This window comes from Choloepus didactylus, chromosome 11 (assembly GCF_015220235.1).
Source record: "Choloepus didactylus isolate mChoDid1 chromosome 11, mChoDid1.pri, whole genome shotgun sequence".
NCBI lineage: Eukaryota > Metazoa > Chordata > Mammalia > Pilosa > Megalonychidae > Choloepus > Choloepus didactylus.
The window spans coordinates 47,168,123-47,194,128 of record NC_051317.1 but is presented as its reverse complement, the minus strand read 5'-3'; the positions used below and the strand labels follow the sequence as shown (position 1 = coordinate 47,194,128).

At 35.6% G+C, this 26,006-nt stretch overlaps 1 pseudogene; it reads left to right on the top strand.

The window, feature by feature from the left end:
- The first annotated feature begins 23,455 nt into the window (after nucleotides 1-23,455).
- On the top strand, nucleotides 23,456-24,821 carry LOC119506006 (annotated as a pseudogene).
- Nucleotides 24,822-26,006: the final 1,185 nt, after the last annotated feature.

Genomic DNA, 26,006 nt, shown 5'->3' with positions numbered 1-26,006 from the left:
CCAGAAGCCAAAGAACACTATACATCTTCCAGGGAAGAGCAGGAGGAAGAAGATAATAAAGTATGGTAAAGAATAGTAAATTTCTGTCTCCACATAGTGGCCACCAGCACCCATCCCCACCTCTCACAGCAGGCCACAGTAGGGCCCAGACTCAGGCTAGCAACAGATGACAGGAAAGAACATAAAAATTCTCTTCCCCAAGAACAGGTGTGGGCATAGCTGATCACTGATCATGACTTTTTAGCAAATTCAGATCCCTGGGGGACCTGGTTCTGAGGCAGACATTTGTTTCAATCCTCCCTGGACAGAGGTGGAGTTGGTGGAGATTTAAAGACAGAGCACTTCCTCAGGACTATGGGGGCCAGTTAGTTGAAGGGATGCATTTTCTGAGCTCAGCTTCTGCAAGACTCAGAGAAACTCTAAGTGCCCTTCCTGATATCCTCCCCAGGGAATTTTGAAGCCAGTCTGCACTCACTTCATGGACCACTGGCCCTATTTTGCTACCCAAAGCCTGGCTTGGGAAAGTCCTCTCTGGCGTGTCTATCCTCCTCCAAGAATTTGCCCTCCAGACAAAAACAGCTTGAGACAGTGAAAGGAGAATAAAAAGTCTATAGCGGTGAACAGTCTGGAACAGTCTTGCTAGCTTCAAACATCAGTGTGAAGGAGGACTGTCTACTGGGAAACAGTTGGGGCAACCCAACTTCTGTAATCAGGGGAACTCCAAACCAACTAACAAACACCAGGGACAAAACAGAGGCCCAGAAAGACAGGGAAGTCCCTGAATGTTGCAATCACTTGACAGACCTTTTTGATAGGAGGGCTGAAGTGCTAGTAAACCTCTATCTTATCAACAGCCAGTTACAAAACCAAGAAACAGGCATCTCAGACAATAAATCCAAGAGTTAACATTTTAAAATATTAAAAATTATGATGTGCAAAAAAAGAGTACAAAACAAATAAAGAAACAGGAAATAATAGACCATCCAAAGGATAAAGATACAGAAAACATGAAGAAAACAAGAATATGAGTATGCTGAACAAAGCCTTTAAAAAGTGTTCTTAAAAATGCTCAAGGAGATGAAGAAAAATACAGGGAAATAAAGGATGTAAAAACAAAAACCAAACCAACCAACAAACCAACCAAACAAACAATAAGTAAGCAGTATGAGAGTCTAAGAAAAAAGATAGAAATTTTAAAAAGGAACCAAGCAGGACTACTGGAGTTGAAGACCTCAAAAACTGGAATGAAAAATGCCCAGGGAGGGTTTCAAGAGCAGATAGTATCTGTCAGAAGATGGAATCAGTAAACTTGAACACAAGACAGTTGAAATGAGTCTGACTGAGGAGCAGAAAGAATAAAGAAATATTAAAAGTGAAAATATGCTAAGACATCTCTGTAGCACCATCAAGCATATCAATATATGCATTATGGAAATCCAAAAGGATGAGAAAGACAGAAAGGGGCAAAAGGAATATTCAAAGAAATAATGACAGAGGACTTCACAAAGTTAGCAAAATACATGAGTATATTTTCCAAGAAACTAAGAGAATAGTAAACAGGATAAACATGATTAAAAAAACACAAAACCGTGTAATATATTAATTACCCTATTGAATGCAAAGGATAAGGAGAGAGTTTTGAAAGGTGCAAGTGAAAAGGAAAATGTTATATACAAAGGAGTCTCAATTAGGTTGAGTACTGATTTCTCATCAGAAACCATAGAGGAAGGAAATCAGTGGGTTGAAATACTTGAAGTACTGAGAGAAAACTGCCAGCCAATAATTGTATATCCAGTGAGACTCTTTTTGAAAAATGAGGGTGAGATTAAGATATTCTCAAGACAAAACCTGAAGGAATTCATCACCATTAGATCAGCCCTCCCAGCAATGTGAAAGGCAGTTCTTCAGAATGAAAGGAAAGGACACTAGACTGGTACAAAGCAGCATAAAGAAATAAAGACCTGAAATAAAGGTGAACATTTGGGTAATTATAAATGCCTCTATTTTTGTATTGCATTGTTTGGTATGTAACACAACTTCTTACTTTCTACAGGTACAACAATGCAAATGCATAAAAAGTAATGATAAATCTATGTTTTGGACATACAATGTACAGAGATATAATGACAACAAGTACAAATAACCTGTGATGGAGAGAGAGATATAGGAAAAGTATATGTGCATGCTATTAAAATTAAGTTGGTATCAACCCAAATATAATTGCTATATATTTAATATGTTAAATTTTAACCCCATGGTAACCACAAGGAAAATAGATGAAAACTATATAAATGTAGAAATGAGAAGGTGCTCAGTATGGTACAACAAAAATATCAAATAAGAATTAGAGTAGACAATGGATGTGACAAAGAAAAAAAGTAAAAGACTTACAAAGAATGAATAGTAAAATGGTAGAATAAAGCCCTGCATTATCAGTAGTGACTTTAAATGTAAATAGATTAAACTCTCCAGTCAAAAGGCAGAGAGTGGTAGAATGGATAATTTCTCCCAACTATATGCTGTCTCCAAGAGACTAACTTTAAATTCAAAGATCCAAGTAGGTTGAGGGTGAAAAGGTGGGGGAAATATAGATAATGAAAGTAGTAATCAAAAGAAAGCTGGGGCAGCTACACTAATGTTGGATAAAATAGCCTTTAAAAAACAGTTATGCAGGACAAAAATGGTCATCAAATACTGATAAAGGGGATGATTCAACAGAAAGATGTAACAATTATAAATATATATGCAACTTACAGCAGAGCACCAGTATATATGAAGAAAATACTGACAGATTTGAAAGGAGATATGGAAGGTTCTACATTATTAGTGGAAGAGTTTAACAAACAACTTTCAATAATAGAACCTCTAGTCAGAAGGTCAACAAGGATGTACAGGACTTGAATGATACACTAAACTGAGTAGACCTAACAGACATTTATAGAATACTTCACCCAACAAAAACAGAATATATATCTTCTTGAGTGCACACAGATCATTCTCCAGGATAGACCATTTGTTGGGGGAATAAAAGAAGTCTCAATAAATTAAAAATATTGAAATACTACAATGTATATTCTCTAACCACATTGAAATAAAGCTAAAAATTAAAAATGGGGATGGGGGATGGAAAATTAACAAATATGTGGGAATCAAACAATGTACTCCTAAACAGCCAATGGATTAAAAAAAGAAATCAGAAGAGAAATTAGGAAATATCTTGAGGAAGATGAAAATGAAAAGACAACATACTAAAATTTGTGAGAAGCAGTGAAGGCATGCTGAGATGGAAATTTATAACTGTAAATGCTTACATTAAAAAAGAAGAAATACTCCAGATCAGAAATCTAACTTCAAAACTGGAAGAACTAGAAAAAGAAAAGCAAACTAAACCCAAAGTGAGCAGATGGAATGAAATGACAAGTATTAGAGTAGAGATAAATGAAATAGAAAACAAAACAACAACAAAAAATAGAATCTTCAAAATTAAAAGTTGATTCTTTGAAAATATCAAGAAAATTGACAAAATTTAGCTAGACTGGCAACGAGAACAAAGGGAGGATAAAACTAATGAAAATCAGAAACTAAAAGAAGGCCATCACTACTTTACCCGCTGAAATAAAAAGGACTAAAAGAGCATACTATGAACACTGTATACCAATAAATTAGATAAACTAGATTAAATGGACAAATTCTTAAAAACATAAAAAATTATCTACATCAACTCAAGCAGGAATAAAAGATCTCAACAAACCAATTACTGGTAAAGAAATTGAATCAGTAATCAAAATCCTCCCAGCAAAGGAAAGCCCAAAACCAGATGCCTTCATGAGGGAATTCTACCAAACATTCCAAGAAGACTTAATTCCAATTCTGCTCAAACTCTTCCAAAAAATTGAAGAGGAAGGAATACTCCCTAACTCATTCTACAAAGCCAGCATTGCCCTCATACAAGGCCAGATAAAGAAACTACAAGAAAACTACAAATTAATATCTCTCATCTCATGAATATAGACGCAAAAATTCTCAACAAAATACCAGCAAACTAAGTCCAACAGCACATTAAAAGAAGTATATACCATGATAAAGTGAGATTTATCTGGTATGTAATGGTGGTTCAACATAAGAAAATCAATTAATGTAATACACCACATTAGCAGAATGAAGGAAAAAACACATGGTCATCCTAGTTGATGCAGAAAAGGCATTTGACAAAGTATAGCCCTTAGAACACTAAGAATAGAAGGAAATTTCCTCAACGTGATAAAGGGCATATATTTAAAGCCCAAAGCTAACATCCTACTCAATGTTGAAATACTGAAAACTTTCCCTCTAAAATCAGGAACAAGATAAGAATGTCCACTGTCATCACTGCTATTCAACATTGTAAGGAAGTTCTTGCTAGAGCAATTCAGCAAGACAAAGAAATAAAAAGGCAATCAAATTGGAAAGGAAAAAGTAAAATTTCCCTATTTGTGGATGATATGATCCTATATACAAAAAAATCCTGAATATTCCATAACAAAGTTCCTAGAGCTAATAAATGAACTCAGCAAAGTGGCAGGGTACAAAATTAACACCCAAAAATCAGTAGTGTTTATAGACACAAGCAATTAGCAATTGGAAAAAAGAAACAAGAAAAAAATTCCATTCACAGTAGCATCTAATATAATCAAATATCTAGGAATAAATCAAACCAAGTATGTTATGAAGTTGTACACAGAAAACTATAAAATATTGCTAAAAGAAAACAAAGAAGTCCTAAATAAATAGAAGGGCATTCCATGTTCATGGATGGGAAGACTAAATATTGCTAAGATGTCAATACTACCCAAAACAATTTATAGATTCAATGCAATCCCAATAAAAAATTCAAAAACCTTCTTTGAAGAAACGGAAAAGCCAATCATCAAATTTATATTGAAAGGTAAGGGGCCCTGAATAGCTAAAGCCATCTTGAAAATGAAGAATGAAGTTGGAGGACTCACACTTCTCAATCTTAAAACGTATTACAAAGCCACAGTAATTAAAACAGTATGGTACTGACACAAGGACCAACATATAGGCCAATGGAATAGAATTGAGAGCTCAGAAATTAACCTTCACATTTATGGCCAACTGATATTTGACAAAGTGGTAAAGACCACTCAATTGGAAAAGAATAGTCTCTTCAAAAATGGCACTGAGTAATCTGGATCTCTAGCTGCAAAAAGAAAAAAATAAAAATAAATAAAAATAAAAATAAAAAAATAAAAAAGAAGGACCTCTTACCTCACACCATATATGAAATTCAACTCAAAATATATCAAGCGTCTTAATATAAGTGCTCAAACTATCAAACTCTAGGAGAAAATCTAGGGAAACATCTCCAGAAAGATGTGTTAGACATTTCTAGAGTTTACATCCAAAGCACAAGCAACAAAAGAAAAAACATAGATAAATGGGACCTCATCAAAATTAAAAACTTTTTCCCCTTAAAGGACTTTGTCATGAAAGTAAAACAACAACCTACACCATAGGAGAAAATATTTGGAAACTACATTTCCAGTAATGGTTGAATACTCAGAATATACAAAGATATCCTTCAATTTAACAAGACAAACAACCCAATTTAAAAAATGTGCAAAAGACTTGAGTAGACACCTCTTCAAAGAAGACACACAAATGGCCAGAAAGCACATGAAAATATGCTCAACATTCTTATCCTTTATGGAAATGCAAATCAAAACCACAATGAGATACCCTTTCACACCCATTAGAATGATTGCGATTAAAAATAAGTGGAAAATAAGTATTGAATAGAATGTGGGGAAATATGAATACTTATTCATTGCTGATGGCAATGTAAAATGGGGCAGCCCCTGAGGAAGAGAGTTTGGCAGTTCCTCAGAAAGGTTAGTATAGAACCACCATATGATCCAGCAATCCCACTGCTAGGTACATACCAAAAGAATTGAAAGAAGAGATTTGAACATATACTTGCACACTTACTTCATAAGAACATTATTAACAATTGCCAAAAAATGGAAGCAACCCAAGTGTCCATCAACCAATAAATGGATAAATAAAATGTGGTATATACATACAATGGAATATTATTTAGCCACAAAAAACAATGAAGTCCTGATACGTGTGATAAAATGGATGAATCTTGAAGACATCATGTTGGGTGAAATATGCCAGACATGAAGGGACAAATACTGTATGATCTCACTGATTTGAAACAATTAGAATAAGCAAACTCATTGACTCACAATGTAAAATATCATTTACCAAGAGACAGGGTGGAGAAAGGGAATGGGAAGTTAAAGCTTAAAATATATGGGATTCCTACTTGCAATGTTGGAAATGTTTTGGTAATGGATGGTTTTGATGGTAGCCCAACATTGTGAACACAGTTAAAATCACTAAAATATGTATCTGAATATGATTAAAAGGGAAAATACTAGACTGTATATATGGTAAAAGAGTAAAAAATTTAGGAATAAATCCATGGAACTACACTACATCAACAGTGAAAACTAATTTAACCATAGACTTTAACTAATAGTACAATTATAAAAAATTTTCTGTCATCAAATGTAACAAATGGTCCACACCAATGAAAGGTTATTGGTGGTGGGGTGGAGTCTGGAATCTTGTATTTTATTCCTGATTGTTCTGTAAACCCACAACTTCTTTAACAAAGAAAAAAATCAAATAACCTGAAAGACAGATTAAATAGATAGATACAATAATAGATAGATATCAATACAGAAATTGTATTTAGAATTCATCGTTTTAAATGTGCTGTTTTAAATCATTAGAGTATATAAAATCACCCAGGAAAGCCTGGTAAGCAGCTAAGGACTATATTCCAACCCAGTTTAGCCATAAGACTGAGGAATATGCCAGACACAGAGGTAGCCATGGGTTTAATGGGCATTACTTGCAGGAGATATGGTTCCATGGTGCTCTGCAAAAGGAGGGGGTATCAAGGGGGCAGTTTATAAGGGTTAGGACAAGAGGGGTGTGAGAACAGAGTTTCAGCAGGGCCTTGTGACACAAAGGTGTGGAGATTTGTTATCAATAGTGGTCAGGGGAGGGGAGTTTCAATGCTTTGTTAACAATACAATTTTTTCCTCCCCTGGGGAGGTCTGATGACTTTCAATGTCTATCTTTGTCAAGTAGGCAGCTATGTGAAATCACTAGGGAGGCGAGAGGGCCCTGGCCTTGGGTCCCCACAGACTGGAACTCAGAGAACATGAATAGTCAATAAAAATGAGTCTTTTTTATATGGGTTCATATGTAAAATGTGTTTTCAATATGAAATTGAAGAAACTGAATTTGTGGGAAATAATAGGAATTAGCAAAAGGTAAACTTTTTTTATTAAGATTTATTCACACACCATACAGTCATCCAAAGTATACAATCAGTTGATCAGATTGCCATCATACAGATGTTCATTCATCACCCCAATCTATTTTTTGAACATTTTCCTTGTACCAGAAAAAGTGAAAATAAGGATAAAAAATAAGAGTAAAAAAAGAACACCCATATCACCCCCTCATTCTATTTTTCCTTTAGTTTTTTGCCCCCATTTTTCTACTCATCCATCCATATACTGGATAAAGGGGAGTGTGATCCACAAGGCTTTCACAATCACAGTCATCCCTTATAAGATACATTGTTATACAATCGTCTTCCAGATTCAAGGCAACTGGGTGATAGTTTGATAGTTTCAGGTATTTATTACTAGCTATTCCAATTCACTAAAACCTAAAAAGAGTTATCTGTATAGTGGGTAAGAGTGTCTACCAGATTGACCTCTTGATTCCATTTTGAATCTCTCAGCCACTGAAACTTGATTTCATTTCATTTCACATCCCCCTTTTGGTCAAGAAGATGTTCTCCATCCCACTATGCTGGGTCCATATTCCTCCCTAGGAGTCATATTCTGTGTTGCCAGAAGGATTTACACCCCTGGGTGTCAGATCCCACGTAGTAGGGAGGGCAGTAATTTCACCTGCCAAGTTGGCTTAGCTAGAGAGAGAGGGCCACATCTGAGCAACAAAGAGGGATTCAGGGGGAGACTCTTAGGCACAATTATAAGCAGCCTATAATTACCAAAAGGTAAACTTTAAAAACATTTTTCTGACATTTGTATATACGGTTTGGAGAAAATTTATATTTCTTAATATTTGAGATTGAATAGAAGCATTCCATCCTAAGTGATATAATTTTTGTTAATATTTTTCTATTGAGCCAAATTTTACTTAAGTCAAAATTAATGTAAATGTACTTTCTTCTAATATATATTTTTACCTGTCACCCTCAGCTAAAGAGCATTTCACCAATATTATGTTTTGGTGAATGGCTATCAGGTGAAAAAGCTTGTTGATAACTATGTCAGCTTGCACTGGGCAGATGGAAAACCTTTTAAGATTGATTTAACTGTAATGGCAGAATGATCTATTTTTCTATCAAACTTTATTGGGCATCCACAGAATAATAAGAAATACTCTAAGTGCATCCAATAAACATGCCAAACCATCAATGCTTCATAATTCAAACACTGAAATAGAGAAGATATTTTTGTTGTTGCAGCAACCACTAATCTTGCAATTCCATACACTTGATTAGTTCAAATGGAAATCAGAGTTATGCACAGTGAACTTAAATATCTCTACTTAAATTCATCAAAGTTTTAAAATTTTACTAGCTTTACATGATGCTAACAATAGATTTCCTATCTCAGTCTGGAGAACCATTGCTTTAACTTCAGAATATTCAGGAATTGTCAGAACTCCTTTTCACTGTAGATTAGCCTCTGAATTACACTCAGATAATTTTATCTTTTAAATGTTTAAATGAAAAACTTGCAAATTCTTATACATTTAACTGTCTTTTATTAATTTGATTCATGTTTAACTGACAATACTTAGAGACATTATTTGTATGATTTAATATGCTTTATTAAATGCTGATCCTAAATCTCTGTGGAGTGAGGCACATTTACCATCGAATGTGCCTTAAATATGCTGCACTGGAAGTATAATATAGCCATCCTGATCTGCTGAAATTGCTACTCATATGCTCAGCATCACTAGCTCAATCTTTGCAGTGAATATAAAAAGAAATGGAAGCTTTAAATGAAATCAATTCAGTGAATCTGAATGGGAAGATTAACCTCAGGAAATGATCTTTCTACAGATTAGAGACTCATTGTAATAACTCCAGTAGGTAACTGTTTCACAAAATTCCCACCCATCTGGGTTTTAAATAACTTAATTTTCTTGCTCTACTATTTGGAAGTGTTGCAACCTGGTTTCTTCAGAAAGCAAACTCGGAGGCAGAGGGCTTTTGAGATAATAACTTGTTAGGAAGGCAATCCTAGTTTGCAGAAGTGAAGAGTGGGTCAAGAACAAGGGACAGCCAATATGAGGATATACGATTGAAATTAAGTTTGGCTGCTAGTTTCCATAAATTGCTTCTCAGGATAATTTGTTGAGAAAGGAGAGGGAAAATTCATTTCTAGCTCCTGTCCCCACTGGTGTAAATTTTGCCCCATGTGGTAACACCACCACCTGAGAAGAGGTAGTACTGCATTATCAGGGAAGGTCTGGGATAGGATACAACAGACAGAAAATTGAGGTGCTGTTATTTTGCATCTGCATCATGTTGGTCATAGCCCACAAGAGACAGATGATGCTGAGAAGAGACGTGGTACATCATCAGTGCCTGATTCAGAGGAACTATGGCATAGATGTTATTGTTATTTTGACTAGTGTTTGAAGTGTAGCCTAGTAGCCAATCCATGAATGACACTATTTGAGGGGAGCTATACACTCCTCCATACCTGAAAATACCTCCCCTACAAGCTCAAAATTACCACTAGGATATTGCATCAATTACCCAGAGAGAGTTAATTGAGAGAATTAATGAGATGCTTCAGGATGTACTTGCTCTATGCCTTAATCAAGGTAAAAGATTTGGTTAAAATGTATATAAATAAGGCAAAGAAAAACATAGAGAGCCCAAGAGACTTTCAGGCATAGCTCCCCAGACTTAGTCAGAAAGGACACACATCATCACTGGATTAGGAACCATCAAGACCTGTGTAAGGAATCTTGGCAAAAGTTTCTGGTGGTATCTTTATTTTATGCTCATCTAGTAGGCACGCTGGTCTGTGTAACTGGTTAAACAAGGAATGAGACATCAATTTATACAGCATGGAAAAGCTTGTCCCAGTTGCCATCATGGGGAAATTCAGACTTTAAACATTACTTCATAAATCACTAGCTAGCCTATCTTATCTTTTTTCGGTCAGGGACATTACCAGACTTGAAGGAGTCCCCAGTTACAGGTACCCAGCTGTCCTAATTCTGTTGTAAGATAATAATATCTAACATATATAACATGTGTATGCATATACACATGTATGTATACATGTGTGATTTTATATACCTATATATGCCTATTATATACATATATATATATACACATATAAATATATACATACATACATATTCAAGGACCTAGTAAGATACATATTCTTCAGGAGGTTAAATAATGATATATTGTCTCAAAACAGCAAAGCAGGTTCATTTTGGTTATTACCATTTGGGAAATACAATAAAGGTCAAAGGAATTTCTAAGAATGTGGAGACCGAATAACAAGAAAAACTAGGGGAGAAACTATAAACATTGGATGGTTTGTATATCCAAAGCTGCTTGGAAATGTGCTGTAGTCATCTCTCCAGCATTCTCCCCATGACATTTCCACTTATTTTTAAATTCAGTTTTATTGAGATATATTCACATGCCATACAGTCATCCATGGTGTACAATCAACTGTTCATAGTATCATCTTTTAGTTGCTCATTCATCACCCCAATCTATTTTTGAACATTTTCCTTATACCAGAAAGACTCAGAATCAGAATAAAAAATAGAAATAAAAAAAGAACACCCAAATCACCCCCCATACTACTCTATTTTTCCTTTAGGTTTTGCCTCCATTTTTCTACTCATCCATCCATACACTGGATAAAGGGAGTGCAATCCACAGGGTTTTCACAATCACACTGTCACCCCTTGTAAGCTATGTTGTTATATGCGGGTTGCTGGTGCTGAGTTCCAACTTGGCGGGCCGGGGCCAGGGAACCTGGTCAGCCCCTGGGGGAGGCGATGGGCATGGGCAGTAGCGCCCTCCACAGCCCCCCCCCCCCAGGGAACCTGGCCAGCCCCTGGGGAGGGTAGTGGGCATGGGCAGTAATACCCTCCACAGCCCCCCGGGCCTGAGAAAGTGGAGCCGGCTACAGGCCCCATCTCCCTCACCCAAAATACAACCGTTAGAGGAAGCTTGCCAGAGAAAACCGCCCCCTTTATCTTGCCCGCACACTCCCCATTGCCAGAGCAACTCCCGCCACCGCCAGTGCGCATGCACCGTTGCCAGAGCCACTCCCGCCCCTTTTCAAACAACCTCCGCGCCCTCTCAGAACCAATCCTAGCCTTTATCCCCTCAGCATTGCCATGTAAGGACCCCACACCCCTAACACCGACCCCGCCCTCTATGCCACCCTATATAACTTGTGCTCACCCCTGAATAAAGGCTTTTGTTCTACCACCCTGAAAGTGGAGTGTCTCGCGTCCCTCTCTCGCCGCCCTCCACACCTTGCACGCCTCCGCCGGGGACTCGGCCAAGTCCCCCGCCTCACCTTCACCTCCGGGAAGAGCTGCCGCCGGTACCCTTCAAGCAACGCTGAGCGCAGAGGGTTCCGTGGCTGCCCGCCCCTAGCTGCGACCGCAGTTATACAATTGTCTTCAAGAGTCAAGGCTACTGGGTTGGAGTTTGGTAGTTTCAGGTATTTACTTCTAGCTCTTCCAATATATTAAAACCTAAAAATGTTCTCTATATAGTGCATAAGAATGTCCACCAGAGCGACCTCTAGACTCCATTTGAAATCTCTCAGCCACTGAAGCTTTATTTCGTTTCATTTTGCATCCCCATTTGGTCAAGAAGATGTTTTCAATCCCAAGATGCCGAGTTCATATTCATCCCTGGGAGTCATATCCTGCATTGCCAGGGTGATTTACACCCCTGGGAGTCGGGTCCCACATAGGGGGGTAGGGCAGCGAGATCACCCCCAAGTGGCTTAGAGAGAGAGGGCCACATCTGAGCAACAACGAGGCACTCAGGGAGAGACTCTTAGGCACAATTATAAGCAGATTTAGCCTCTCCTTTCAGCAACAAGCTTCATAAGGGCCAGCCCCAAGACAGAAGGCTCAGCAGATCAAGCCATCAGTCCCCAATGTTTGTAAGAACATCAGCAACAATCCAGGTGAGGAAGTCCAACACCTCTGCTATCTCCCCCAGCTCTTCAGTGGGGGGCCTGAATATATATTTTTATTCTCCACCCAAATTATTTTAGGATGTGTTGTTATTTCATTCTAATATATACAGACCTACCATAGCTCACTTCCTATTCAAAGTTCCATGTAATTGTAGTGTTTGTACAAACTGACTGTAGACATTATATTGTTTCTAATATAGATCCTACACCAAATAAACATCTCTTCCCTTGGTCTCACATGGAAGTTGAAGTTTGAACACAGTCAGTTTCAAACTTTACCCTTTGGCCCGGTTTGCCCTAGTCTTAACCAGATCTGCTTCATTTATATCACTAATTGAAGTCTGGGCTCTTTTTCAGCCTTTTTTTTTTTTTTAAACAGTTGCTGTATGCACTAATACTGACATTCATATCTGCCAAGCTCTAGCTCTGAGTTTCAGGTGTAACACAGATACTCAATGTTCCAGAGACCAATCAGGTTATACATTAAGGGATCAACATCTCAGAGTTTAGAGATAGCCATTAAAATTCAGGAATAGATTTGACTGCTTTAAGAGCTTACAATTTAGGGACCATTACAATAATCATTTCCCTGTTAGGCTGTGTTCTAAAATTTAATTCTGAGTTTACACATTCTAGTTAGTCCATATTTGTGAGGCATTATAGTGTTTGCCTTGGTTTCTGGTGTACTTCACTCAACATGCTGTCTACAGGATCCTTTCACCTCCTTAGGTGTCTCACAGCTTCACTCCTTCTCATAGTTGCTCAGTATTCCATTGTATGCACACACCACAGTTCACCATTCTGTCCCTCAGTCAGTGTACCCTTAGGCTACCTCCACCCACTGCAAATCATGAATACTGCCTCCTTAAACACCAGTGTTCAAATGTCCATTCAAAGCTCTCAGATCTTCCAAATGCATACCCCATAATGAGGCTGTAGGACCTTATGGCCCCCTGTATTTAGCTTCTCGTGGAGCCACCACAATTACCTCCAGAAAGGCTACACCATTCTGCCTCCTCATCAACAGTAAATAGGTACATCCCTCTCTCCATGTTTTCTCCAGCATTTTTACCTCTATTTATATTTTCTCCTACAATCTTATAGAGATATATTCACATAACATACAACCATCCACAGTGTACAATTAGTTGTTCATGGCATCACCACATAGTTGTACATCTATCACCACAGTCAGCACTTGAACATATTGATTATTATGAAAAAGTGTTTTGTGTTTCTTTTTTTTTGGTGAATAATAAAAAAGATAATAAAAAGAAAAATAAAAATGTCATACAATACCATGTAATAGAAAGGCCAAAAAACAATACCACTACCAAGAATCCCATATCCCTCCTTTATATCCCTGTCTCATACACATTTAACTTTGGTATATTGCCTTTGTTACATTTGATGGAAGCATATTGGAATGTTACTATTGACCATAGACTCCAGTTTCTTTGATTATGTTTTTTCCCAAATACTATCCCTTTTTCAACACTCTGTGTGGTTGACATTTATTTGTTCTCCCACATGATTTCCACTTATTTTATCAGCACATATATGTTTCCCAATAATTATTTATCAAATAACTAAATAACTGTCTTCTATGTAAGATGAATATTTTTTTAAAAAAGTAATCACATTTTCCCATGCAGAACCCCAAGGAAACAACCAAAGATATGCAAAAAATGAAGGAAAAATTGTATCCCTGAAAAATAAGGAAGGATATATTAACAGAAAAACAAATGGAAAGATCATATAAAAGGTTGATTCTCAAAATTGAAGGGAATGAAAGTTAAGAGAAACAGAAAACCATGTGAACAAAACAGGAAAATAAAAGCAGCCTTACAAAATATAATGCTAGCACTGAGACAAAAAAATTATTTTATGGCCATTGCCTCAGGTACCTCATTTTACACAAACAGTCATATTGTAAGATGTTAATTAAATTTTCCTAGCTTAATATGACTTAATACTGGAATACCTTTAGATAGATCATGAATTTCTCCAAGAAAAACTCACTAGAATAAACAATTCTAGTCCCGGACAGATTCCGTTCCTGCCCCTTTTATGCCATCTAATAAAAGTTATTGAAATCTGCAAGGAAAAATTTGTATTTGAGATAGGAATGGAAACAATGCTTTTGAGAGGCAAAACGTGATCTATAGTTAACAAATCTATATTTAATGAGGAGGTTATTTAAATACTATTAAAACTTGAGAAAGCAATCAATATAAGGTCAAAAGTTATGCTCTTGAGTCACTATAGAATGTGACAGAACTAGACAACAGGGTAAGTTAAACTTGCATGGAAATCAGTGTATCATGGTGGGGGAAAAAAACAACAACAACCTACAATTATAAGCAGCAGACACAATCAATTATATAAAGGTCAGTGTAAGAATATCACTGAAAATAAAGTTAGAAAAACAAATAGTTTGGAAAATGAAGCATGAATAAGGCTACATCTGAAGTCTGAAGAGTGGATACCTAATATCCTTAAGGAATAGAAAAATCGGAACACTTGTATTTATTGATATATGACAAAAGAAACATTTCCTGAGATGAACATAAATCTGAATCTGTACTTCAAAAAATGCACTGGATTCCTGACAGATAACAGTGCCTAGACTAGCCACAATTAATTTCTGAGTTTCAAAGAAAAGATTGATTCTCCCAAGAGCAAGACCTAAATTCTTCACCTAGATACTAGATGAAGTAAACAAGATATTTTAACTTTAAAGAATATAAAACAGAGTGGCTGAAGATTATTTTTATTTTGCATCCAATGTGCATAAAATATAACTGCACACTGAATAAAGGATTATCAAGCAAAGGTCAGTGAAATCAATACCCAGGTCATGAAATGAACATTTCCAGGAGCCCAGTCGACCAGTTCCTGCTTCTGGATTGCAGTCATTTCCTTCTCCCTAACGCTAACCAGCATCATCACTTCGTTACACTGCCCTGATACTTATATAGTCAACACTATAATTTATTTTTCCTGTTTTTGATTTTATATATTGAAGTTTTTGTGTCTCTTTTTCCAATCAAATTTATGTTTGTGATGTTCATACACATATTAGTTTTAGTTCTGCCTTCTTTTATTTTCAATCGCTTTGCTCTATAGTGTTTCACTCTTTGAATATTCCACAATTTACTAACATATCTGCTCTTTGGGATTTTATAATTTTATGGATTGAACTGTGTCCTCCAAAATACTCTATCAGTGTTTTTGTTATGTCGATCACTTTGGGCAGGACACAGTGACAGATTTCAAACAAGCATTTAGTAGGTGCTTGTGGGAAGTGGGAATGATGAATGAAGAAAATAAAGAATGAAGAATAAGTGACTAAAGCAGTGTCATTTACATGATAGAAACCCTTTCCTTCAAACCCTTTCCTTGAGAAACATACTAAATGCTAAAAAGAAAAATTATTAAAAAAAAACAAAACAGCAAAAATGCTTTTCTCAGAGATCCCTATATAGAAATAAAAATACATTTGTAAAAAATCAATGAAGATACATATTAAAATTTAAAATCATAACTTTTGGGGATGACAATGCTATAAGGAGAATGTTTTAAGGGAAGTGGAGCCTTATGTGTTAAGACTTGAAATGTCTTAAGAAGGAGAAGTGGTTGAACCAAAAAACCTGTTGCCCTTGTGGGTGACACATACAAACTAAGGGACTGAGTCTTTTAATAGCAAATATACATCTTCTCACATACTTGCAATTAGTTTGTAATAATGTATTCATATATAGTAGTAGGCAATAAAATGCCCTAGAATTTCATAAAATGTGACCTTCTACAGCACCAAAATTGATAGAATATTTTTTCATCTTGGATTTTAATAAGGTAATTTCTTTTAAAATGATAAATGATAATTTTTCACTGTACTGTGAACCAAAAGAAAATAAAAGCCAGGAAGTTATTTTAAAGAAAAATATAAGCATGAGGATCTAGTACATGTTTTTAAAGTCATTTTTCAGATTTGCAACCAGAAAATTTATTCTGAAATATAGAAAATGAAAGAAATGTTATACAAGTGAAAACAGATGCTTTTGTGTTTTTTCTCATAATTAGAATTTATCTGAATGTAAAGTGTAAATAATAAAAGCTGACTGGCATTAGGAACCAGAAAGATGTGAAATAGATTATAATATCAATTGAGAAAAACAGTGTTGAAATACTTTTGTTTAAAGGGTGTTAATTTGAAGGAAAGGATTTCTATCATGTAAGTGACACTGTGTTAGTCATTGATGCTTCATTCTTTATTTTCCTCATTCATTCATTCCCTCTTTCCACAAGCACACACTGAAGGATTGATATCTGTCACTGTGTCCCGTCCAGAGTGATCGACCTGAAGAAAACACTGAGAAGCATTTGATCAAATCCAGACTCTGCTCGTGGTTTTTAGTAATTTTTGCTTCTCAGAAAAATCATCCATTTCACCTGTCTTTTCTAAATTTTTTGCAAGAGATATGTTATTTAACTTTGCTGTGATGAATTGTAAGAGATTCTTCAATGTTTAATGAATTTAGTCTCTCCTAATAAAGTTAAATTGATCACTATTTAGCACTCTTTTAATAAAGTGATAGTTTTAAAATGCTACATTTTCTTTAAGAATTTTTGCATCTATATTCCTAATGAAGATTAATCTGGAATACATTTTATTGCATTATTTTATTAGACTTTGGTCATGCTGTTATGCTAGTTTTATAAAATATAAACGGAAAGCATTTCATTTTTTTTCTTTGCTCTGGAATTGGGTATAGTGATATGATTATTACATCTTTCTTTTTTTAAAAGTTTGTAGCACTTGCTTCTAAAGCTCTTTGGACCTGATAATATTTCTTAAATTACTTTTGTTTTCATATTTTGTTCCATGTATTCTGACCTGTTCTGTGTTGTCTAGGAGAATGTACATTTTCCTAATTGTTTTATTTCCATTTCACTGATATTTGAAATAATTTTTTTCTTTTTAACATTTAGTGTTTCCCAAAAGTATTTCTAAACATAAATTCTGCAACCTGTGTTTTTAAGTCAACACTTCTTCACAGAGAATGGTACCTTTCAGAACATATGGCTATCCCTCACGTTTTGTAATAGTTATTATATTTTAAACAGCTGTCTGCACAATCCCATTAGATGTTCTAGACTTTCTTTAAGCTTCAAAAATATAGTTTTTATTACATAATCTGCATTTATACAGTGTTACTACATTCCCAATTCAAAATGATTTTTATACTGGTTACTTTGAACTAAAACTATCAAGTTTAAGTTGAATACTCATCTTTATCAATTACTGAAAGATAATGATAACAATGATTATCATTTATTGGTTACTTAATATCCTCCAGCTTTAAGGAATGTGAGACATGTATAATTTAATTTGATATTCGCAACAACCCTGAGAAATAGAAAACATATTAATATCTCAGTTTTACATTTCAGAGAACTGAGGCCTAGGGAAGTTGCAGGACTTGCTTTTAGTCACACAGCTCCAGAAAGGCCTGGAGGGCTTTATGTCCAGGCTTCCTCACTACCAAGTTCCTGTGATTGCATATGGCTTAACTTCTGCATAGTTTTTCCAAAAAGTTTTTACCTTTAAAAAAAAGAAGTTTTCTCTTTAACTCACTATTTTCTCTTAATAAAAGTTTCAATCTCACCTGACGCCTGTGTTTGTGCAGAGCTCTGAGCATCACAAACACCATTACTTAGTATTCCTCAGTCCTAAGCAGGATATCACCTTCATAGCTTCCATGTCTTGCCTGTTAATGGAATGCCAGACCTTCTCCCAGACCTTTGATCATCCCCTTCAATGAGTTATACTAACTAGAATTTGTTGAGAAGCCTGTAGTGATGTTCTTTAATAGAGAAGACTGTGTGGTATCAAAATGAGTGAAAATGTAAGAACAAAACACAAGACAGTGTATCGTCATCTCCAACTCTGAGTACAGTTAATACTCAAAGGAAATCAGTTTTATTTTAATTATCATTGGGATTGATTAATACGTAATTAGTAGACTGGGGTGCAATCATTAGCTAGGGAGATGACTAGAATAAATGGTTTGGTTATGCCACCCAAATTTCAACTTACCTGCCATAAATAGCAGTGGTTAGCATTATTAGAGCGAAGATTGGGAATAACACTCATGTACATAAAGAGTTCCAATTTTCAGACACTTAGCAACATACAGAGAGCACACTGGCAATTAACTCAATTTACTTTCAGTTTTCAAAGGATAATTGGCAGTAGCAAAACATATCTTTGTAGTATATTTATATCATTTAAACTGTAACAATATATTTCAACCTAAATATTCCACCATTTTATTATGAAAATACTCAAACCTACAGAGGATTTGAGAGAATTTTAGAGTGAACATCCATATACCTGCCACCAAGATACCAGCATTTAATTTAACTATACTTGTTTTATCTATCCATCTATCCACCACTCCATTCATCTATCATTTAATTTTTGATGACTTTCAAAGGAAATTGCAGCCATCGATATACTTCCCCCTAAATACTTCAGCAACATCATATACTTTTGTGTGAAAAAATAGAAACACTGTTTTGTTTACTTTTGTTTCTTTGGGGAATGAGGAGTAGAGAAATTATGAAGTAGTTTGGATACTGTTATCTATTCATCCCTTCAAATTAATGCAGCTCTGCTGCTGTCATGATTTATAAGTAATAAGGCTTGTAAAAAGGAAATGATTGTTGTTGTTCCTGGCCATGCATAACATGTCTAAATTAAAAAAAGGTTGTAAACTGGAGATGCTGTCACCTTGGCTACAGCTCAGCGGGCAAATTTAATTCATAAATCCTTCAGCAGTGAATCCTCAGACCTCTTCTCCGAGCACCCATATCCTCGTCATGGAAACCTTGTAATTACCTTCTTCAACTGCAAATGAAATGTTTATGGTAAAGACAGGGGTGTGTGCAAGAGGTCTGCAAGGTCATTGCAGTGATATAACTGCTGAGGAGCTTAGACACTTCCAGTTTAGGATCAAACTAACTCTACTGGAGGCAGTTAAATAATTATTTTTACAAGTGAACATTTTAAATTAAAAGCATTTCTGCTAAACAAGACTTCTGTTGAATTAAATCAGACTATGCTACCCTATGGACTCTTTAGCCTTCATTTTGAGAAACTTAATTTTGTTGCTTGGGTTTCCCATTGGCCCATTTGATAAGTATTCCAACCTTGTGGATACAGTTTCTGTTTTAGCTGTTTTTGCCCTCCCATTCGACAATATCTACTGATCTCTCAACAAGTGGCGTGACACCTTTATTCATTAATCAAACAATTATTGGCCCCTTAAATCTGCAAATCAATGTGCTAGCCACCATGGAGACAAAAATAACTATATAAAGAGTATATAATTTTATAGCTTTTAAAAATAAATACATAAGCAATAGTATATAAAATCTGCAGTTAGATTTTAGTTTTATGCTATTTAACAATAAAGATAATAAGATAAGTAATAACAATGTCTGTTCACTTATAAACATACTAGATTACATAAAGATGAATAAAGAGTTGCCATATTCATATTTAAGAAACAATAAAATGATTTTCCATGTCTTCCCTAGTACTTAAAAATCATATGATAAAATAATCTATAATTACAGCCAGAGTTAGAAATAGATAGCAGTTTAATACGTTGCTTGATATATAGTAAGTTATTGATTAGTGTCAGTTGCTACTAATGCACAAATATTACCAGTCACTCATTTTCTTTTCCTTGTTTACACAGTGGTAACAAACATGCTAATGGTGTTTTCAAGTGTGATGTTGTAGGGTGGATTGAAACATGTGATGTACACTTTGGAGACGCAGACCACAAATTTAAGTCTGGGATTTCTAATTGCTCATGTAAAATGAGGAAAAGATTTTGGACATGATTACCAGTGTTCATAAGGCAAATGTTTTGGCTTAAGAACTGATAAAACTACTCACATTAGAGCATAATTCAAAAATGTCTCCCACCAATTCTAATAAAAATAAAATAGTGTAATTTAGTGACCAATAATGTCAACACATTTCTATAAGCAAATTCAACACAAGGATCATAGAGCTATTTCTTAAAATCCTTCAAATTTGGCAAATGGCAGTAGCATATCCAAAAACTATTAATAAAAGCAATTCTATGGAGGGTCAAATATTTTGGTTGAAGTTGACAGTTCTCTAATTAATCCAAGGATACAGTTTGAATATCTAATGGAATGGATAAATCGTATATTCTTCAAGAAATTATCTGCAATTTAGATTAATTTTGATGTCATATGTAGTGCATTATTACCATGGTATTACATTCAAAGAAATATCAGTGGAGAGAAATGCAGTATGGAAACTAAAAGAGATGCAAAAGTGCATAAATATCTTGAAAAAAATAAAATGAATCCAGTTTGTAATAGTCAGTCTTTTAAATTCTCCTTTTCTCCCAGACACATGCTAGACTAGCATACCCTGGACATTCTTTGTCTCCATTCTTTACAATGCTATTATCTAGCTAACTCCTCTTATATATGAAGAAGCATCCCTATTGTTAGTATCTGTAAGACCTTCCAACTCTCATGGTTCACCCCATCCACCAGCTGAAGATAACATAGAAACAAATCTTCATGGCCTTGTTTTCAGCAATGAATTCTTAAATATGGCACCCAAAGCATGGACAATACAAGGAACAATAGATCAATTTGATTTCATCAATGTTTGAAACTTTCGTGCATCAAAAGGCATTATTATGAAAGTGATAAGAATCCTAAAAATAGAAAATAGTAACAAACCATATATCAGTAAAAGGTATACTATTCATAATACACAAAGAACTTTTACAGCACAACAGCAAAAACACCAACAACTCAGTTTAAAAGTGGAAAAAGGACTTGACATTTTTCCAGAGGATGTACCAAAGGCCAACAAGCACATAAAAAGATGCTCAATATCATTATCCATTAGGGAAATGCAAATCAAAGCCATAATGAGATACTATCTCACACTCACAAGGATGGCTATTATTAAAAAAATAGAAAAATAAGTGTTGGATATGTTGCCGAGAAATTGGAACTCGAGTTCATTGTTGATGGGAATGTAAAATGGTGCAACCATTTGAAATGGTGCAACTGTTGAAAGCAATATGGTGGCTCCTCCACCAAATTCTATTCCTAGGTATATGCCAAAAGAAGTTAAGAAGAAGGTCTCAAACAGATGCTGGTACGCCGATATTTATAGCAGCATTATACACAATAGTCAAAAGCTGGAAACAATCCAAGTGTCCATCAACAAATGAGTGGATAAACAAAATGTGGTACATACACACGATGAAGTATTATTCAACCATAAGAAAGAATGGAGTTCTGAGACATGCTGCAATGTGAATGAACCTTGAAAACATTATGCTGAGTGAAATAACAAGGCACATAAAGACAAATATTGTATGATATCACTTATATGCAATATCTAGAAATAGCAAATTCACAGACAGCAAAAGTAGATTAGAAACTACCAGGGCAGGGGAAAAATTGGGAAAGGAGGGTTTTTCCTTGGTGAGTATTGAGTGTTTGCAAGTTAAAAAAAAAAAAATAGTAATAATAAAATTGTACAGCCTGGAGGTTTCAAATCTGAAGAAAGGCAGTATCAGGAGCATCACAAAGCCTTAGCATTGGTTTCCACCTGACCCAGAAGCATAAACGGTAGTGTCAGATCATAAGTATCTTGAGGGTGTTTCTCCAGCTGATATAAAGCTGAGGTGACGGGAAAACTTCCTCAGAAGGAAATTCTCACCATGGAAACATGACTGTGTCACAGAAAATAAAATTAATTCTTATGGTAAGGTAATGATGCTTTATTACCTGAGAGCACCCATACATAACTTTGTTCTGGGTTGTTTTAAAGAAGTAATGCAAAGGCAAATTGGAAATTAAGAGCTTTGAAATACATGAATGGGGGAAAAAGAATGTCAAATTCATCACTACGGCCCATTTTTCAACTTTGCAACACAAGAACCATTTCTCAGATTGCATTTCTCAGACACCACCCTCTGAGAGGGAATCTCTTGGTATGGTTCCATCTTTGCACTGGGAAATTCTGACATGTGTGATCAAGATTTTCACTGTCAACCCTCCTTTTCTCATCCACAGCTAAGCCTCTATCATCTTTGGTACCTCTAGGAATTCAATCCTGAGAAATCTTGAAATGACTCCTTTCTCTTGGCATCGTTAGGTTTCCAAATTAGGTTGATATGGGCACAGTACTGGGCTTATGTGTGTCCTTTTACATATCTGGACTCTAGAAAAATGACTGGATAAAAAGCCATGCCATCAAAGTAATAAAACCCCTGGTACCCCAGGGGCACCACCCTTATTTCTATGAGATACAGCCCAGGCTTTTTGGGAAAAAAGCAAATCTGCCTATACACTGAGAAACCCTCTATCTGGGACTATCTAGATTGAAACCTTGAGGGGGATTAATTTTGGGCACCAATTTGTTTAGCCTTTAATTCACAAGGAAAATAATTTTATTTTGGATTTCAATTTCCATTTCAAAATTTTGATATTTCATTTGTATTTTAACTCCCAAGTGGAATTTCCTATTTAATTTCCTATTTAATTTCAGCTTGGGAATTTGCTAATTGAAGGGGATTTATAATCAAATTCAGGACATCTGGACATTGGCTCTCTGTTCTTGAACTACCTAAATGTTGAAATTGGATTTCATAGATCCTGTTTAATCTATATTGGACAATCTAGCTGTGAATAATTAGGGATGAGGATAGACAAGGAAATATATAGTCTCATTATATAGTTAAACCAAGGCCTTGAGATTCATTTAATCATTATCCCTGTCTAACACATTCCTGAGCCTTTTGGTTTAAAAACTAATCAGCCCACTTCTTGTCAGTAGGATTTCCAAAGAATGAGTGATTGGTCTTGGAAGATCATATTTATGAAGATGGGAGCAGGACTATCTTGACAGAATGTTCATTCCCTGCAAAGAATAGTCATAACCTCCTTGCCCATAGACTTAGAGGTGAAGCACATGGGACTGAAGCCTTAAAAAGGTGGGTTCTGGTTCAAAGCCAGGTGGGAGTTTATGCAATGACTCCATGATCAGCATTGGCATCACATTGGCATCGGCCACATTCAGCAGAGATGGCAGCAAGATGATGATTCCGGGCAGGTAGAATGGGCTTATTTTGCAAAAGAGAAGACAGCAGCTGCACTCTGTTTTGCAAAAACCATCAGTGTTTGGGAATGATTCTGATGGTGATGAAGAGACTTCTGTGAGTGAGAGCCTTCAGAGGGTAGCAGCTAAGAAGCAAGTAATGAAACAGTACATTTGGATGTAACTAAGCAGAAAGACATCAGTGGATTTTATAGGCACTTATTAAATCAAGCAGTTGGTGAAGAGGAAGTACTTTAATGCAACTTTTGTGAAACCAGGTCTGGAATAAAGGAAGAGAAATGAAGAGGATACCCTGATGAAGTGAGTTCAGAGAACAGACTACCACAAGAGAAATGCATTCCCCGTACTGTTATGAAGGTAGAGGAAAACCCAGATGCAGACAGTGATTTTGATGCTAAGAGAAGTGGGGATGGCAAAATGGAAAAAAAATAATTAAGTGAACTGTAAAAAAGTACAGTGACCTCCCAAAATGACCCCAAGCATCACAGGAATCAAATCCACTCACAGTCATCTAGTGAAGAGAGAGGATACAGTGCCAAATGCCATACAAAAAGAGGACAAAAGAAAAGGAAAGATAAGTTCCAAGAGAGACAATCTAGAGTCCAGAAGAGGTATATCACTCACCGAGATTACTAAAAGAAAAGAAGAATTTCCATAGGCATAGCAAGTCCAATCATGGAGAATTTCACTGGAAGTCGTATGAAGAAGAAGATAAACTAAGAGTAAGAGACCAAAGAGAAAGACAAAGAAATGACAGAGAGTGGAACATGGAGAAAGATAGGGAGAAATATCCCCCAGGAGAACTTGAAAGAGACAACAAAATGACCATGACAAATACAGTGAGAAAGGAGGAGAGAAGGAAGAGAAAAGCAAAGAAAAGGAAGAATATATGGAAGTTAGGTAGGAAAGATAAGAGAAAAATGATAAACACAAATATAGGGAAAGCAAGAAGTAAGTGTTCAATTTTCAGCAAGAAATAAAGACAGAAAGGAAAGCAGCCCAAATTCTAGACCAAAGGATAGGTTGCTTGACATGAAATATCCAACAAAATGAGAAATATGGAAAAGGACATAGAAAGAAACCAAGAGAAACCCTCTAGCTCTGAAACATCACTGGGAGCAAAACACAGAGTCACAGAGAAAACGCTAGAGAATGGTGAAGAACAAGAGAATCTACCTGTGGCAGTGAACAAGTTTGCAAAGTGGAACAACAAAGAAACTGTGACAGCTGCTAGAGAAATAGCATGGGTTAATGCAAAGACCTATATTGAGAAAGAAGGTGATTGATGGCCGCACCAAAAGATCTGTGGAAGCACCTAAAATTACTACTCCCAGAACATCCTGTATAAAAAAAATAGTTTGTTAACAGTGGTTTGGGAGGATATTTTTAAAATATATTTTCAAAATTGATTTTTGGTTTAGGTTTAAATCAAAAGATAGTCCTTTTACCTTGAATGTTTGAGATTATATAATCTTATTTACTTAGTACCACATTCTTGGTTATATTCAGGTAACACCAAGAGTGTAGTAAATGCTTGTAGGTACTTAATGAGGGCAATTGGCTTTACTACAACCAGTAAAAAATTATTTAAACAACTATCCTAATAATGTTGATTTTGATGCAGGAGGTGTTTTGTTTTACATATACTGATTTTGAGACTGTAATATGTGGAGTTGAACAATAAAGTAGAGAGAGGATATGGTTATACTCTATGCTCTGAAATTTGTATTACTGTACAAAATGTGCATCATACATCTTGTCTAAATAACTTTTTAGCCCACAGCGTACTTGGGCTTAAGCAAAAATAAAAGTAGTGATATGCTTATATGTTTTAAAAAAAGAAAAAGGTGTGTTCTTTATGTAGGTAGGTGGAAGGGATGTCTCTTCTCCATCCCTAGAACAAGGGAGTTCTACTAGTAAAACATTCCTAAGCTCTTATGTATTTGTGTCACTTCAAAGACTTTAACAATGAGTTGGTCAGTCATACTGAACCACACTGATATAATAATTGCAAGGAAAACTCAGGTTTTCTATCTAAAGTATTTTTAATTCATCTCTAAAACTGTAATATTTGAATCTTATTGACAAGAACATATTAAGTTTATAACAACAACAAAAAACTATACTGCATCTCCTACTTGTGATTAATGTCAACTTTCAGAATGTCCTTGTGTGTGTGTGTGTGTGTGTGTGTGTGTGTGTGTGTGTGTGTGTTATGGCCTTCACTGATGTAGCATGAGGCTGCTTATGTGGTTTTAGAGAGAAAATGGACAATATTTAATAGTTTTGAAAGATACATGGAGATTTGCTCTTGTTTTAATCAGATAAGTCATTTGATGCTACTGTGAAAAACTATCCCAAAATATCATTGGCCTCACATAGTAGAACATTTATTCCATTCTCAAAAATTTTAGGACAGCTGTCCTCCAAGCTGTGATCTATACTGTTTTGATTTTGTGGCTATATCAACA